Genomic DNA, 12,582 nt, shown 5'->3' with positions numbered 1-12,582 from the left:
TCCACTGCAGTTTCGGCACCAAATACACAAGCACCTGCCAAACACAACGACACGTTTTCACCGGAGGAAGAGGTAAATGCTTAGAAATAACACTAGGCAAATAGGGTGTTACTGCAGGTAGCAGGCTTACATCAAAACGTGGAATATCTAATCAGAAATGTGTTAACGTTGGGGGAAAGATTTAAATAGGGATTGTCTTTTGGGAGGGCCTTCTTTTCCTATTTCTGGATAAGTTTACCAGTACTTATCTGAACTGATGACCTGATCACTGTCACTAGATATAAAGAAAACGTTGACTCTGTGCTATTCACTAACAGTCAAAAGAAAAGGGACTGCATCATTTAGAGAACCTGAGGGCTTCAAATGACAAACAATGTCTTGTAAAAAGGAAAGTATCACAGGCTGAAACTGGTCAACACAGAAGAGCAGAGATACAGGGGTCATAAGCTGAAGGTGAGATTTGAGCCCTAATTAAAGTGACTTTTTCAAAAAAGAATGGAAGGAAGTTTTCACACGTAGCAGAGGCGTACAGGGTAAGACAACTAAAACAGGTAAGGAATTACAGGGGTTACAGATAACAAAATAAACGTTCACTGCAGGCCTGTGACAGGCAAGAAAAGAGGCTTATAACATGCACAACCACCACTCTAATCAAGGTTGTAAAACCCTAATTTTACACCATGCTACATGAAGGGCAAATTGCTTCCTGCATTGCACTGAACGTTTGCAATGGACTTGTAACATGTTTCACAGGAAGAAAATTCAAAGTGCAGCCCTTTTTAAAATTGTATTCACACATTCTATAAACAAGCATAAACACATGGCATTACAATGAAATCAGCCATCCAGTCTTAGCCAGGAGTTATCATTTTTTAATGTGTCACTTAAAGTTACTCAACAGGCGAACCCAACGAATCCCAGAAATATAGCATAGTGCTTTGAGTGCATTCTTGGGCAGAGATGCCTGTTCTGTTTTTGTATTTCTAATGTTTAACTCCAACATTTGAGAGTTTTGGTCTTCAAGTCAAATCCAGTGCATGGCAGTCAGAAAAGGAGGCAGCAGGAATCCTCCATGAATTGTTTGTCTAGCTGACATTCAGGAAATGGTGACTCTACAACCTCACACACTCACACACATATTCATCTGCGCACTTGGACGGACACTTGGGGCTGACATTTCAAACTGTCAGGGAGAATGCTGTCAAACTGTGCATTGTCGTGGGACATGCGTATGTGTGTGTGTATGTGTGCGATATAGTGCTCGCTTCCAATTGCCTGGGACAAATGTATATAATAATGCTGATTTATTTCTTTATATAGATGTATCTTTCCTGCAGACAGGCACACACATTTTTAGTGCAGATTACATGCCTAACTGGGCAGACTCCTCCCATTGGCTCCCCCCACCATGACACACAGACCCACACATGCACACACACCACTCACCTCCCCTCCCCTCCAAACACACACTTATCGTATTAAATAAAGTCAGCGTTTTGCGGCCAGTTGGTTGCAGGGAAATAAAACACCATGTCATTTAGTGCTGATGGGATAGAGCCTCTATAAATAGTCATTTCCTGCTTGGCTTTAATTAAGTGGCGCTACTGTCAGCTGTCACAGAACACAATTATCAAGCAGACCCATTTAGCAAACTAACCCCTTCGCTGTGTCTCTGTCGGTTTATCCCTCTGTCAGTCTGTCACTCTGCTCTGTGTGCTGTCTGCTTTACTGCCTGTCTTTCTATCGCCATTATCCGCAATCCACTGCTTCTGTGTGTTTCTGTCTACTAACATTGGTCAGTCTGGCTAAAGTGTGTTTACCTTGTTTTATGTGTCTTTTAACTCTCCTCTCCATCAAGTCCTTTCTCTGGCTTCTGTTTGTTTTGCCCAACTGCTCCCTCTCTCCAGTCTTTCTCTTCTAATCTGCTGCAGGTTTTCTACTCTGACAGCCTGTTTCATCTTCCTCCCTCTGTACTGGCATCTGCCCTGTGCTCCAGCTTTTTTAAAGTGATTCATTTTTCAGGTTCAGATGGCATGTTTTCCCTTGCAAAAGTCCCTGCATGTGTTCCTTTGTGTGTACAGTTGACCGTCAGACTTTGCAGGGTGGGAGGCATGTATGTGTGATAGCATTGCGGCTGTGTTTACTTAAAATGTCTGGTGCAGTTCTGATTGGAGCTGCACTCTCTGTCTCCATCTGAAAGCTCTGAAGCATGTTATTCCCCTGGTGCAGAAAGTTAGCGTGAAAGAGGGAGGGCAAGGAAGGAGGGAAAGAGTGAAACGCAAAGAGGAAGAGAGACGATGGTGTGTGTGTGTGTGTGTGTGTGTGTGTGTGTGTGTTAAGGGGGGGATGCATCTGTAAAGAAGACTTTGAAAGATAGAAAGAGCAAGGCCAGGAGATGGAGATGGTGAGAAAGTAGGAAAGAGAGAGGCAGATAGAAGGACACTGCAAGGACAGTGCAGAGGAAAGAGAGGGGAGTAGGAGGAGGGAAGTGCACTCAGGGACACACAACAGGGAGAACCACACATGCACACACATTCACAAATCTGGTATACATACAGTATCTACGGCCACACATACCCGTCCACATACCTGAATTAATGCTGGGTCTCACATTTATCGATAGACAATCAGTCTTTATCACAAACGTTCCCAGGACAAACAACCTCTCATTAACGCTGACACACTAACCTTGATACACAATTAATCTCACACACTTGAAACACACAGAAAACACAGATACAAATGGAATACATTACAATACATGGAATAGTCTGTAAGGTACAATCCATTTTTATTCGTACAAATAAACAGTACATGTGGATACATTTTTTTTTAACATAGAAACGTATGCACACATGCACACACACAGACCCACTCAGGGGAGGTGAAGCCTGAAGTGAACCGTGGTTTGTCATAACTAGAGCGTCAACGGATTTATTACTCTGAAAGTGTGCAAGAGGACTAGCAACAACTTTTTCTCCAAGAGAGGAAGGACATCAGATAGACACACACTCTCACACACAGTCAGACGCAAGTACAAAATTGTGCAACATCTTTCAACTTAAGATGGTTTTCATCCCCATCTCCACATGCTCTCTATCTCACACACACACACACACACACACACACACACACTAAGATGAGAAAGTCCAATTATCAGCTGGCATTCCTCTCTCAGGGTAATTTAATGCATTGGGTGAGAGCTTCTCATTTATGTTTGGTAATTACAGTCTCTCTGCTTTACACTCCCTTTAATAAGCTCTAACTTCACTGCATAAACCGTTAGATTACATACACACGCACACTCATACATTCACATACACACCCACCTCCGCATGCAGATGAACATTTAAAGGCATATTATGTCCGGAAATTGCACTGGCATTTTTATGATACATAAAGGCATGAATGTTGAGTGAATGCATAGATGCACATGTGCGCGCACGCACAACTGCCCTTAAGCATCACTACCTCCTCTAACTCGAGCAGTTTTACTTCACATTATCATTCATTACGTTATTGCACTGGTTTCGGTGTGTGGCTGTTTTTCCCCACTATAATTTATTTCTTTGTCTGAATTTTCATCAGGGATTATGTTTTGCGTTATGGAAATGCCTGTGATTACTATTCATTACGTGGTTTTATGAGTCTTTTAAGTTTATGTGTGTGTTTGTGTTTATGTGTGAGCCTTATCTGAATGTGTATGTGGAAGCTCTTTAATTCAGAATGCTTAAACAGACCCAAAAGTTGTGTGCGCATTTGTGTGTTTCTGCATGTGTGTGTTTGTGTGTGTATGTGTCGGTGTGTGTGTGTGTGTGTGTGTGTGTGTGTGTAACTCTGTGCATGCATAATTCTTCAACTTGAGAAGTCGTGACTCTCCATCAGTGACAGAAAGGCAGAGTGTGTGCTGAGACTGTCGATGGAGCATCTGAGAGACCAAATTATAGCTGTGTCATCTGCTTCAGTTCCCGTTTGAGAAACCCACTGCATAATAGACCCTCTCTTTCCAGTTTCTGATGAAAATATATACATAAAATTTGTCGGTAGGGACTTGCATTTCCTGAACAATAATAACTCATAAAAACAAATAAAAGAAAAAAAGACAACAGCATGTGTTTGTCAAATTGGCTGTGTATTGTGTTTGTCTTTAATTCTCCAAAACACTGCTCAGCATGTTGACAGTTTAGATATTTCATCGTCATTTATTTTTTTTCATTCCTGCACTTCTCTTGGCTTTTCTCCATCTCAGAGGAGACCTTCATTCAAAAAAAAGGCTGGAAAGAACAAAAACATACAGTATATCCTTAATGGAGAACTTTCTTCTGATACAAAGAAGTTGTTTGCAAACCCATGTACAACAACAACAATATCCATAAACACGTATCTAAGCAAAGGTTTGTGCCTTATATTTCGCTTCTGTTCTTGCAAAAGTGTCAACCACTTTTCCATAATGGTCTTGTGCCTCCGGCTTATTAAGCGTTAATTCAGTCACAGCTCAATAACTTGCTACCTTCATGCTTCCAAAAAAGCATCAGAAAAGACTGGCTCTTATCACTGGCTTACTTCCGTATTTGTAAAATATATCCCTGGCTCTGTAATCATGGCTTTAGCTTTTAGATGCCCTACTGTCCAAAAGGATGGTGAGTAAAGAGTTTATCGTCCACTAGGTTAAGACGTTTAATGAGATATATCACCATAAAAGCGAGAATGTGAGAATTCAGCAGCTCTAACTCAGATTGGTTTGTTAATTTTAATGATGTTTCCAAAGTGTGAGCTTGTTTACAGGATCAGTCAAACAAATGTATTGCTAACCATAAAAAACACACTTTAAATAGTTGAACATCTTCCTCCTGCAACATTTGAAGATATCTTTGATTTAAATGCTGTTCAATGCAACATGAACATTTTAAATCAGTATGAATGAATGAACAGCTTGAACAGCGTACACTTCATGCACACAATTAGAATTTCTGAGATTAGATTAAAGCTGTGGTGGAGTCCAGTTTTTTCCAGTTAAGGCAGCTAGCAAAAATCTGGATTACTGTAATGCACTTTGTATGGGGTCAAGTGGGTCCTCCATTGCGCATCTTCAACTGGTACAAAATGCTGCTGCACGTCTTTTAACAGGCACAAGCAAGTATGAGCACATTTCACCTATTTTATCTTTACTCCACTGGCTGCCTGTGCATTTTAGGATTCATTTTAAAATCATGTTATTTGCTTTTAAAGCCTTGAGTAGCCTTGCCCCACCTTACCTCTCTGAGCTGCTGCACCCCTACATTCCCAACCCATCTCTCAGGTCAGCTGACCAGCTGCTCCTGACGGTGCCTAAAGCTAGGCTTAAGCTCAGGGGGGACCTAGCGTTTGCCTTTGCAGCTACAAAACTTTGGAATGGGCTGCCTCTGCACATTAGACAGGCCTCCTCTCTGTCTCATTTTAAAACTCTTCTTAAAACCCACTTCTTTTCTTTGTTTTTAACACCAGGTAGAGTGTTGATCTCATGTGGACACATTTATTGTATACTGGCAGTGCATTTTACTGTATTTATTTTATTGTACCTCATATTTGTTATTGTGCTTTTACTGTGTACAAACTTGAAAGCCATGGCTCATATTCACTGTCACTGAATATACACATACAGTACATTAAAACGGACTGATACTGATTTCTCTAGAATGCCCATTCGTAAATTTCCAAGAGAATTGCAAAGCTGTCTACACAAAAGGACAACAGCATCTATATTGCTTGAGAAAATTGTACCATTTTCACATAGACAAGACAATGATGGCCTCATTTTATCATGCTTTTATTGAATCCATCATGTCATTCTCCTTAGCATTATGGTTTGGGTGTGTTTCAGTTAAGCACAAGAATCGCATAAATCAAATTGCAAAATGGTCAAGTAAACTGACTAGGGAGTCTCCGCTGCACGCCACATACCTGTATAAAATTACAGCGGATCGCTGTGGTCATCTTAGGAGATAGCCTACACCCTCTGAATAGGGAATTCCAGTATCTCCCTTCTCGATGGAGGCTAAAAGTCCCCGGTTGTAGAACTATAAAATTCAAAAACAGTTTTGTCCCAGCGGCAATCACTCTATTAAACAAACTGCAGAATTAGAATCACTTGCACAAAATGAACAGGCACTTTGGTCATGTACTGTTTTCTATTCTTTCATCCATGTTTTACTGTCTCTATTACACGTTTTAATGTCTGGTCTGTTGTATGTTATGTGGTTGTATACACATTTTTTAGTATGTCCTGCCTCTTAGACTGTAAACATAGTTTATCCACGGGTACCAATAAAGTAACCCGAACCAAATTCACACAATATGACCATCAAATACACAAGCATGCACCTGATCGAAATACATAATCCATTCATTTGTCCACCCTTGGCCATGACAGCTTGTAATGTTGTTCTGCTCAGGCTAATTCAAGGCTTTCAATACTGCGAGTGAAATAGAACCTGTTTTAGTTTCTTTGGAATGTGACAGCATAGAAACAAACGCACATAGTCACACACATGCACACACATTAGTTAGTATTAGTATTTGGCAATCAGTAACACAAGGAATCACCTGTGGATTCAAAAAATGCAACAATTTACCTCCCGCCAAAATTCATGCATCTCTTCATCCTTCCTCCATCTAACACTAATTCCTTTCATCTGTAATTGTATCTTTAACATTCTCTGTTTTCACAATTGTTTCATGTTTTTGCTCCTCTTTAACTCATCCACCTTCCTCAAGTTATTGCATATGCAAACACATACACACACAACATCTTGTCTCTGCTCTTTCCATGGAAACCCAATCCTTCAATCTTTGATCCTGTATTAATTGTTGGTTATACATGAACAACAAAGTCAAAATAGGTGAAGTATGTTTGTTTGCAGTGGTCTGAATCAGAGCGTGAGTTAATAAACGTTTTGATAAAAGTTTTCACACGTAGCAGAGGCGTACAGGGTGAGACAACTAAAACAGGTAAGGAATTACAGGGGTTACAGATAACAAAATAAACTTGGAGCGATTTACCCTTGGTCGTTTGGTTTGGTTTCACTCCTGGGAAAATCCAAGCGTACCAAATTGTGTCATTACAAATCAGGCAAGAACGTCCAGCCTCTTATTGGTCAGATATGTCTGGAAAGACAAAGACACAGATAGAAGGTCTTGTGTTCTGGTGTAGTGGTCAAACCAGCTAATTTCATTAAAATTATCAGACATTGTTTTGCAAGAGACGTTTATGACATCTGCTCTGCTCACCGAGACTTTGCTCTGCTCTGATGGCGTCTGTCTCCAATTTTGCGGCAGCTGGTTTGACCACAGCGATAAGAGTGATGGATAGCAAGCTTGACCGCAGCCAATTTCTGTGATAGAAACACTGCACGCTGCTACACTTGGCTGCTCTACTTCATCACAGATTGCTAAACACACCTGACTACAAGAGACATTAGCTCAGATTTGCGGAAAACAATCCGCTCCAGAGTTTGATTGACAGCGTAACGAGACCACCTCTTCTAGAAGGTCTTGGTACGTTTGTTTGGTCTGCTTGTGGTTAGCACCAGAGTTTTGTGAATTTTCACATTTCCACCTGCCCAAATCAACCGCACCAGCTGGACAAACGAAGTCTGGTTCGATTCAACCAAACCAAAGGCTATCGGTATGAAAACGTCCTTAATGGAATGGCTTTTAGCCTGCCAGAAGGGGACTCATGCAATTTTACAACCTTTAGAGTGACGCTCAAGCTAAATTTAATTTCCGCCCCCCTAAAATTATAAATATAAAAATATTTTTAAAATCAATTTAAGTGCTTCACGTTAGATTTTGCAAACTTAGTGTCAAAAGACAAACAATTACAGGTTCAAAGGGCTTGAAACAGGTATAATATCCTGTGTTGCTGTTGCCGATGCTTTGCACCTGTAACCCAGTCAAGGAAAGGGTTAATAGAAACGTAGTTTTGGTTAAACAGAGGTGGTTGTGCCTGACTCCCGCCTCTGGCTGAGTCTCTATCTAATCTGTGCGGTTGTGAAGTTTAATGTTGGTAGTCCCCAGAAAGAAGTTGGTAATTTCATGGAACAGATTAGAACCCAAATTAACACTTTTGCAAGTCACTTTATCCGTGTCACATTCTCATTAGAGGCTGAGCCCCCTAAAGGTCTGGTCCTAGAATCGCCCCTGTCCTCACACATACACACAAGCACTTGTGTGCACAGTGTCTAAACGTGTGCTCCTGTGGGAGAGGGGGTGGCTAATTCTGTCTAATAGCCTGGCTACCCTTCATCTTCCCACTGGGATCCCTGTATTCAATTACCACCAGTTTATACCTCTTGCTCTTCTGCTACATATTGCCACTGGCACTGACAAACTAATGGAGCATCTTATTACAGTATTTCTAACTATGGTGTGTACGGTATTTTTCAAACTGTACATGAGAAAGTGAAGTATTTTTACAACCAACTCTGTACATAAAGTACATCCATTTACCACTGCATATTAATTACTATCAGAAATCATTTGATTAAATGTGTAAAACGTTTGACTGGAAACAAATTATAGCCATGTTGAGATTGACATGGTTGTTTGGACTGCTATTGAGTTGAAAATATGTATGTACATATATATATATATATATATATATATATATATATATATATATATATATATATATATATATATATATATATATATATATATATATATATATATATATATATATATATATATGCATATATATATATGCATATATATCTATACATATAAGGTCCGTGCAGAAGTGGAACTTATTAGTTCTAACTGTGAGCTGTGTCTTCTTTCACTTCTCCAGTTTGACTTCAGGTTTCTTTTTCTTCCTGTCCCCCCCTCTGTCTCCTTCTTCCTCTCTTGGGAATTTTGGGAATTGTATCTTGATAAATATCACACACACACACACACACACACACACACTCTTACACACCCACACCATACACAGAAACTGCAAGGCACAAACAAGTGAGCTGACTTCCACTTGACAGCTTTGACAGAGTCCAAGTGGCCTTTTTAAGTCTCCACTCCTAGGACTTTCAAAGGTCTGTGTGAAGAGCAATGTACTTACACGCATGAGTGTGACTGCTCCGTACATGAGGCACTGCTAAATAATATGTCCCGAGTCCAATTTGAATTCAGTTAAAAGAATGGAAACAGACTTTATTTGCAGACATGCCCCGTGATTGATTCATTTGAAATCTGTCAACATCTGATATTGAATAGCCAAACCTGTAAAAGCAGACCACTTTAAATAACTGTCATACTGTTTGTAATTCATCAAACCCAGTCTTCAGCAAGGTACTATAATGCAATCAAATGACACTGTAAATGTGATACGTAAGACAATACCACATGTATTTGTTTATTTATTATGTTTTAAGTAGATCAACTCAACATCAGTCGTTTTTTTTTTTGTAAAAATAATCAACACAATCAAGCTTTGCTTTACAGAGAGAAAAAACTAGAACTTGACATGAGGTTGCATGCTCCAAAAAAATTTAGTAAATGGAACAATGAATGCATCTGTAGTCACCTATTTTCAAGATCAAGAATAAACTTTAATGTTTAAACCATTGACCATTAGCTGCTTTCGACATCCTAGAACTGCTCCATCTGATCAGCCTGCGTATTACAATTGTTCCCGTGTTCCTGTTTGTACCTTAATTTAACATTGATCTTTACGTTAGTTGTTAAGACTTTTTACTCAGAACCACAAATGTGAACCTCATGGCGGCTCTAGAGGGAAATGTGGTGGATCATTAAAGATTCTGGAAACTATAAACATTTTTACAACATTGTGTGACAATCCATCAAGTAGCATGGTAATGGAGCCAGAGGACAAGTCAGGGGATCACTAAGGCAGTTGGATTCATCTTCTGGGGGACCATCTTCTGGATAACTGTATAAAATTCTACAGCAATCCATTATATAGTTATAGAGATATTTTGGTCTTGACCAAGGTGGTGGACTGACCAGCATTGCCATTACCATGCCGCCAGCATTGCCCCACATTCTGTGTAAAAAAAAAAAAAACATCACACAGGTACAATTAAATTGGCTCTGAAAGAAACTCCCCTTTAATTGGGTCTTACTTTAGATGTTGTTCTTTTATTTCACATTTCTTCTTCTATAATATCTATTTCTTGTTTTTTCCTAGTGCTTATCAGTGTGTAAAAACTTAAACTGTACTAATCTTTTTTCGCATTGCTTGCAAAAGGTGGAAAATTGCTTTCTGAGAAACCAAGAATAAAGAAACACATTGCCCACACAGTTAAACTGCAACAGAGTGAAAACACAAAACATTAGAAATACCCATTTTTTTCCTGATCAAATAGACTGGCCAATTAATTCCAACTGAAAGCCATTGCCCATACTACTGATTAAATCCACTTCAACCCTAAGTGAAAAGGCAAATGGGGATGAGAGAAACTGAGAAAATAAAGGTAAAGGGTTGTTGCAGACCCCTAAATCACTTTGCAGGGATAGTATGTATGTCTTGACATCCATATGGCAAACAATACATGTGAAGGATTTTTGTACGTTAACAAGTAAGCTTTTTTTGTATTCCTGTGTGTAGATTGGCATGTCTCTTGTGTACGGAATACTTTACAATAAGTGTTTCATATTGCTGGACAGGCAAAAAAACAAATAAGCAGTAACATAAAACCATTGTGGTAATCATGTGTAATATTTTGAATGTCAGTTTTAGTGCAGTATATGAGTAAATCTAACTCTTCAGGCAAAACTGGCTACTTGGGAAAACATAACTATTTGGAACAAGTTCCATCATGGTATTTGAATTACAGTAAAATGTAACTGTCAATGCAAAACAGTAGTTCAACCTTTTATTTCCTAGATTAGAAATACAGAGTTCATTTAGAGTGTATTCCACTGCAGGGCACCCAGGTGCTCCGTTCTACTTCCTGCGGAGCCATAATTACAAACACAGAGGCAATTGAATCCATGCAGGGAGTGTATGTATGTGTGTGTGTGTGTATGTGTGTGTGTGTGTGTGTGTGTTTTGCTGGCTGCATAACATTTTTGCTTGAAAAGTGTCCGTTACATTTTCCTGTTATTGAATCCATGTATTAAAGGAGTGAGTGGATGAGTGAGGGAGTTGGGGAGAAACAGCAGGTGAGTGATAGTAATACTGTATCTACAGAGGCCGAAATAATGAAAGTGGAGGAATTCAATTCACATAAGACTTGAAATTTTCATCTTGTTAGATTCTGAATCAATATTTCAAAAATTGATTATTATACAATAACTTGAGATCTCCTTAAATGTATAATGACGACAGAAGAGAAAAGACAAATCTCTGCGGCAGTGTGCTGTGAGTGCACAAAATAGTCAAGTATACCTGCTGCCTATGATGGTATACTGGAAATAAATCCATACAATCAGCCTGATCTATTTGGGATGTAATCATTTCCCAAAAAATCTGGAGCTTGGCGGGATTCATGAAAACCTGCAGATTTTAGTGGGTGCTATTGTCAGGTTTTTCTTTCATTGCACTGTGCACTTGTGGAAGGATTTACTCATGTTTTAGTCTGCTGAAATATAAAACGTAACTGGCAGTTAAACTAATTGGTGTTAATAAATGTTACTTTCTTACCATGTTATCAACACGGACAAAGTATGTATTCATAAATAATGAACAGCGGTCTCTTGTGTTTAAGTGCAAAGTTTTGTCGACCAATCCATCTCCCTACACAGACTTTGTTGCTCTATTAATGACCCTATGCACCATGTTGCTAGCTCAGCTAGCGTAATGTGTGTTGCAGGAACTCTTTATGGTGAAAACTCAGCAGTTTGATGATGCAAGTTATCACATGATTTGCCTTCTTCTCATACAATGACTACTGCAGGTAATTTTACTTTGTTAATATGAATTCAGATTCATCAACATGAATTGAAACCCAACTTTGCAATATAATTACAGTTTACTCTAAGTAGTAACTGACCAAATTTGTGTGTACACATGTTTTGAACAACCACAATCAGAAAACGTATTTTGTTGTGATATCAACTTGTTATAGATACGTAATAAAACACAAATCCACACATTGACCAGTCACCAAAACAAGTACAGTATAACAGTAAGGTTACCAGCTATTCTTGATGCTGTAAGGACGGCTCTAATCTGTATCAGCAGGCGATGCTTGTCTGACCGCTATAGAAATAATGATGCAGTATCTTATATTTATTGGTTGATTAATAATTCACTTTCTAGCCAGCTATGGATTGAATTCTGCAAAACCTGAATAGAGAGAGAGGATGATCTCACAGAATCATTGACTGTTACTTCAAATGAATGCATCTGAGGAAAGATGTGCTTGCCTTGACAGTTCAGAAGTGTGTGCACAGGACCTTTGACAGACAGAGAGAGGGATGGCGAAGGAGGCCTCGTGAGGGAAAGAGGTCAACACTATTCATAGAAACCTGCCTTTTGGTGGCATGCCAATGTAGTCAATTGGTTAAATCCTCAGCCTCTGGATCCATTCTACCAGCTAAACACTCCACCCTGATATTTCTTCTATTAAGTAACACAAGCTG

The 12,582-nt window shown here is 39.3% G+C and overlaps 1 long non-coding RNA gene across 1 annotated transcript in view; it reads right to left on the bottom strand.

Annotated features, from left to right (window-relative positions):
• Positions 1-228: 228 nt before the first annotated feature.
• LOC117958685 overlaps positions 229-12,582 on the bottom strand; it is a 20,348-nt gene continuing 7,994 nt past the window's right edge. The window contains exons 2-3 of the long non-coding RNA XR_004659773.1: positions 4,225-4,233; positions 229-298 (exon numbers count right to left, since the gene is read on the bottom strand). This is a non-coding gene — a long non-coding RNA (uncharacterized LOC117958685). The remainder of the gene's footprint in view (positions 299-4,224; positions 4,234-12,582) is intronic.

The sequence above is a fragment of the Etheostoma cragini genome, chromosome 2 (assembly GCF_013103735.1).
Source record: "Etheostoma cragini isolate CJK2018 chromosome 2, CSU_Ecrag_1.0, whole genome shotgun sequence".
Lineage (NCBI taxonomy): Eukaryota > Metazoa > Chordata > Actinopteri > Perciformes > Percidae > Etheostoma > Etheostoma cragini.
Note: the sequence above shows the minus strand (reverse complement) of the source record. Positions and strands in the feature narration are given on the sequence as shown.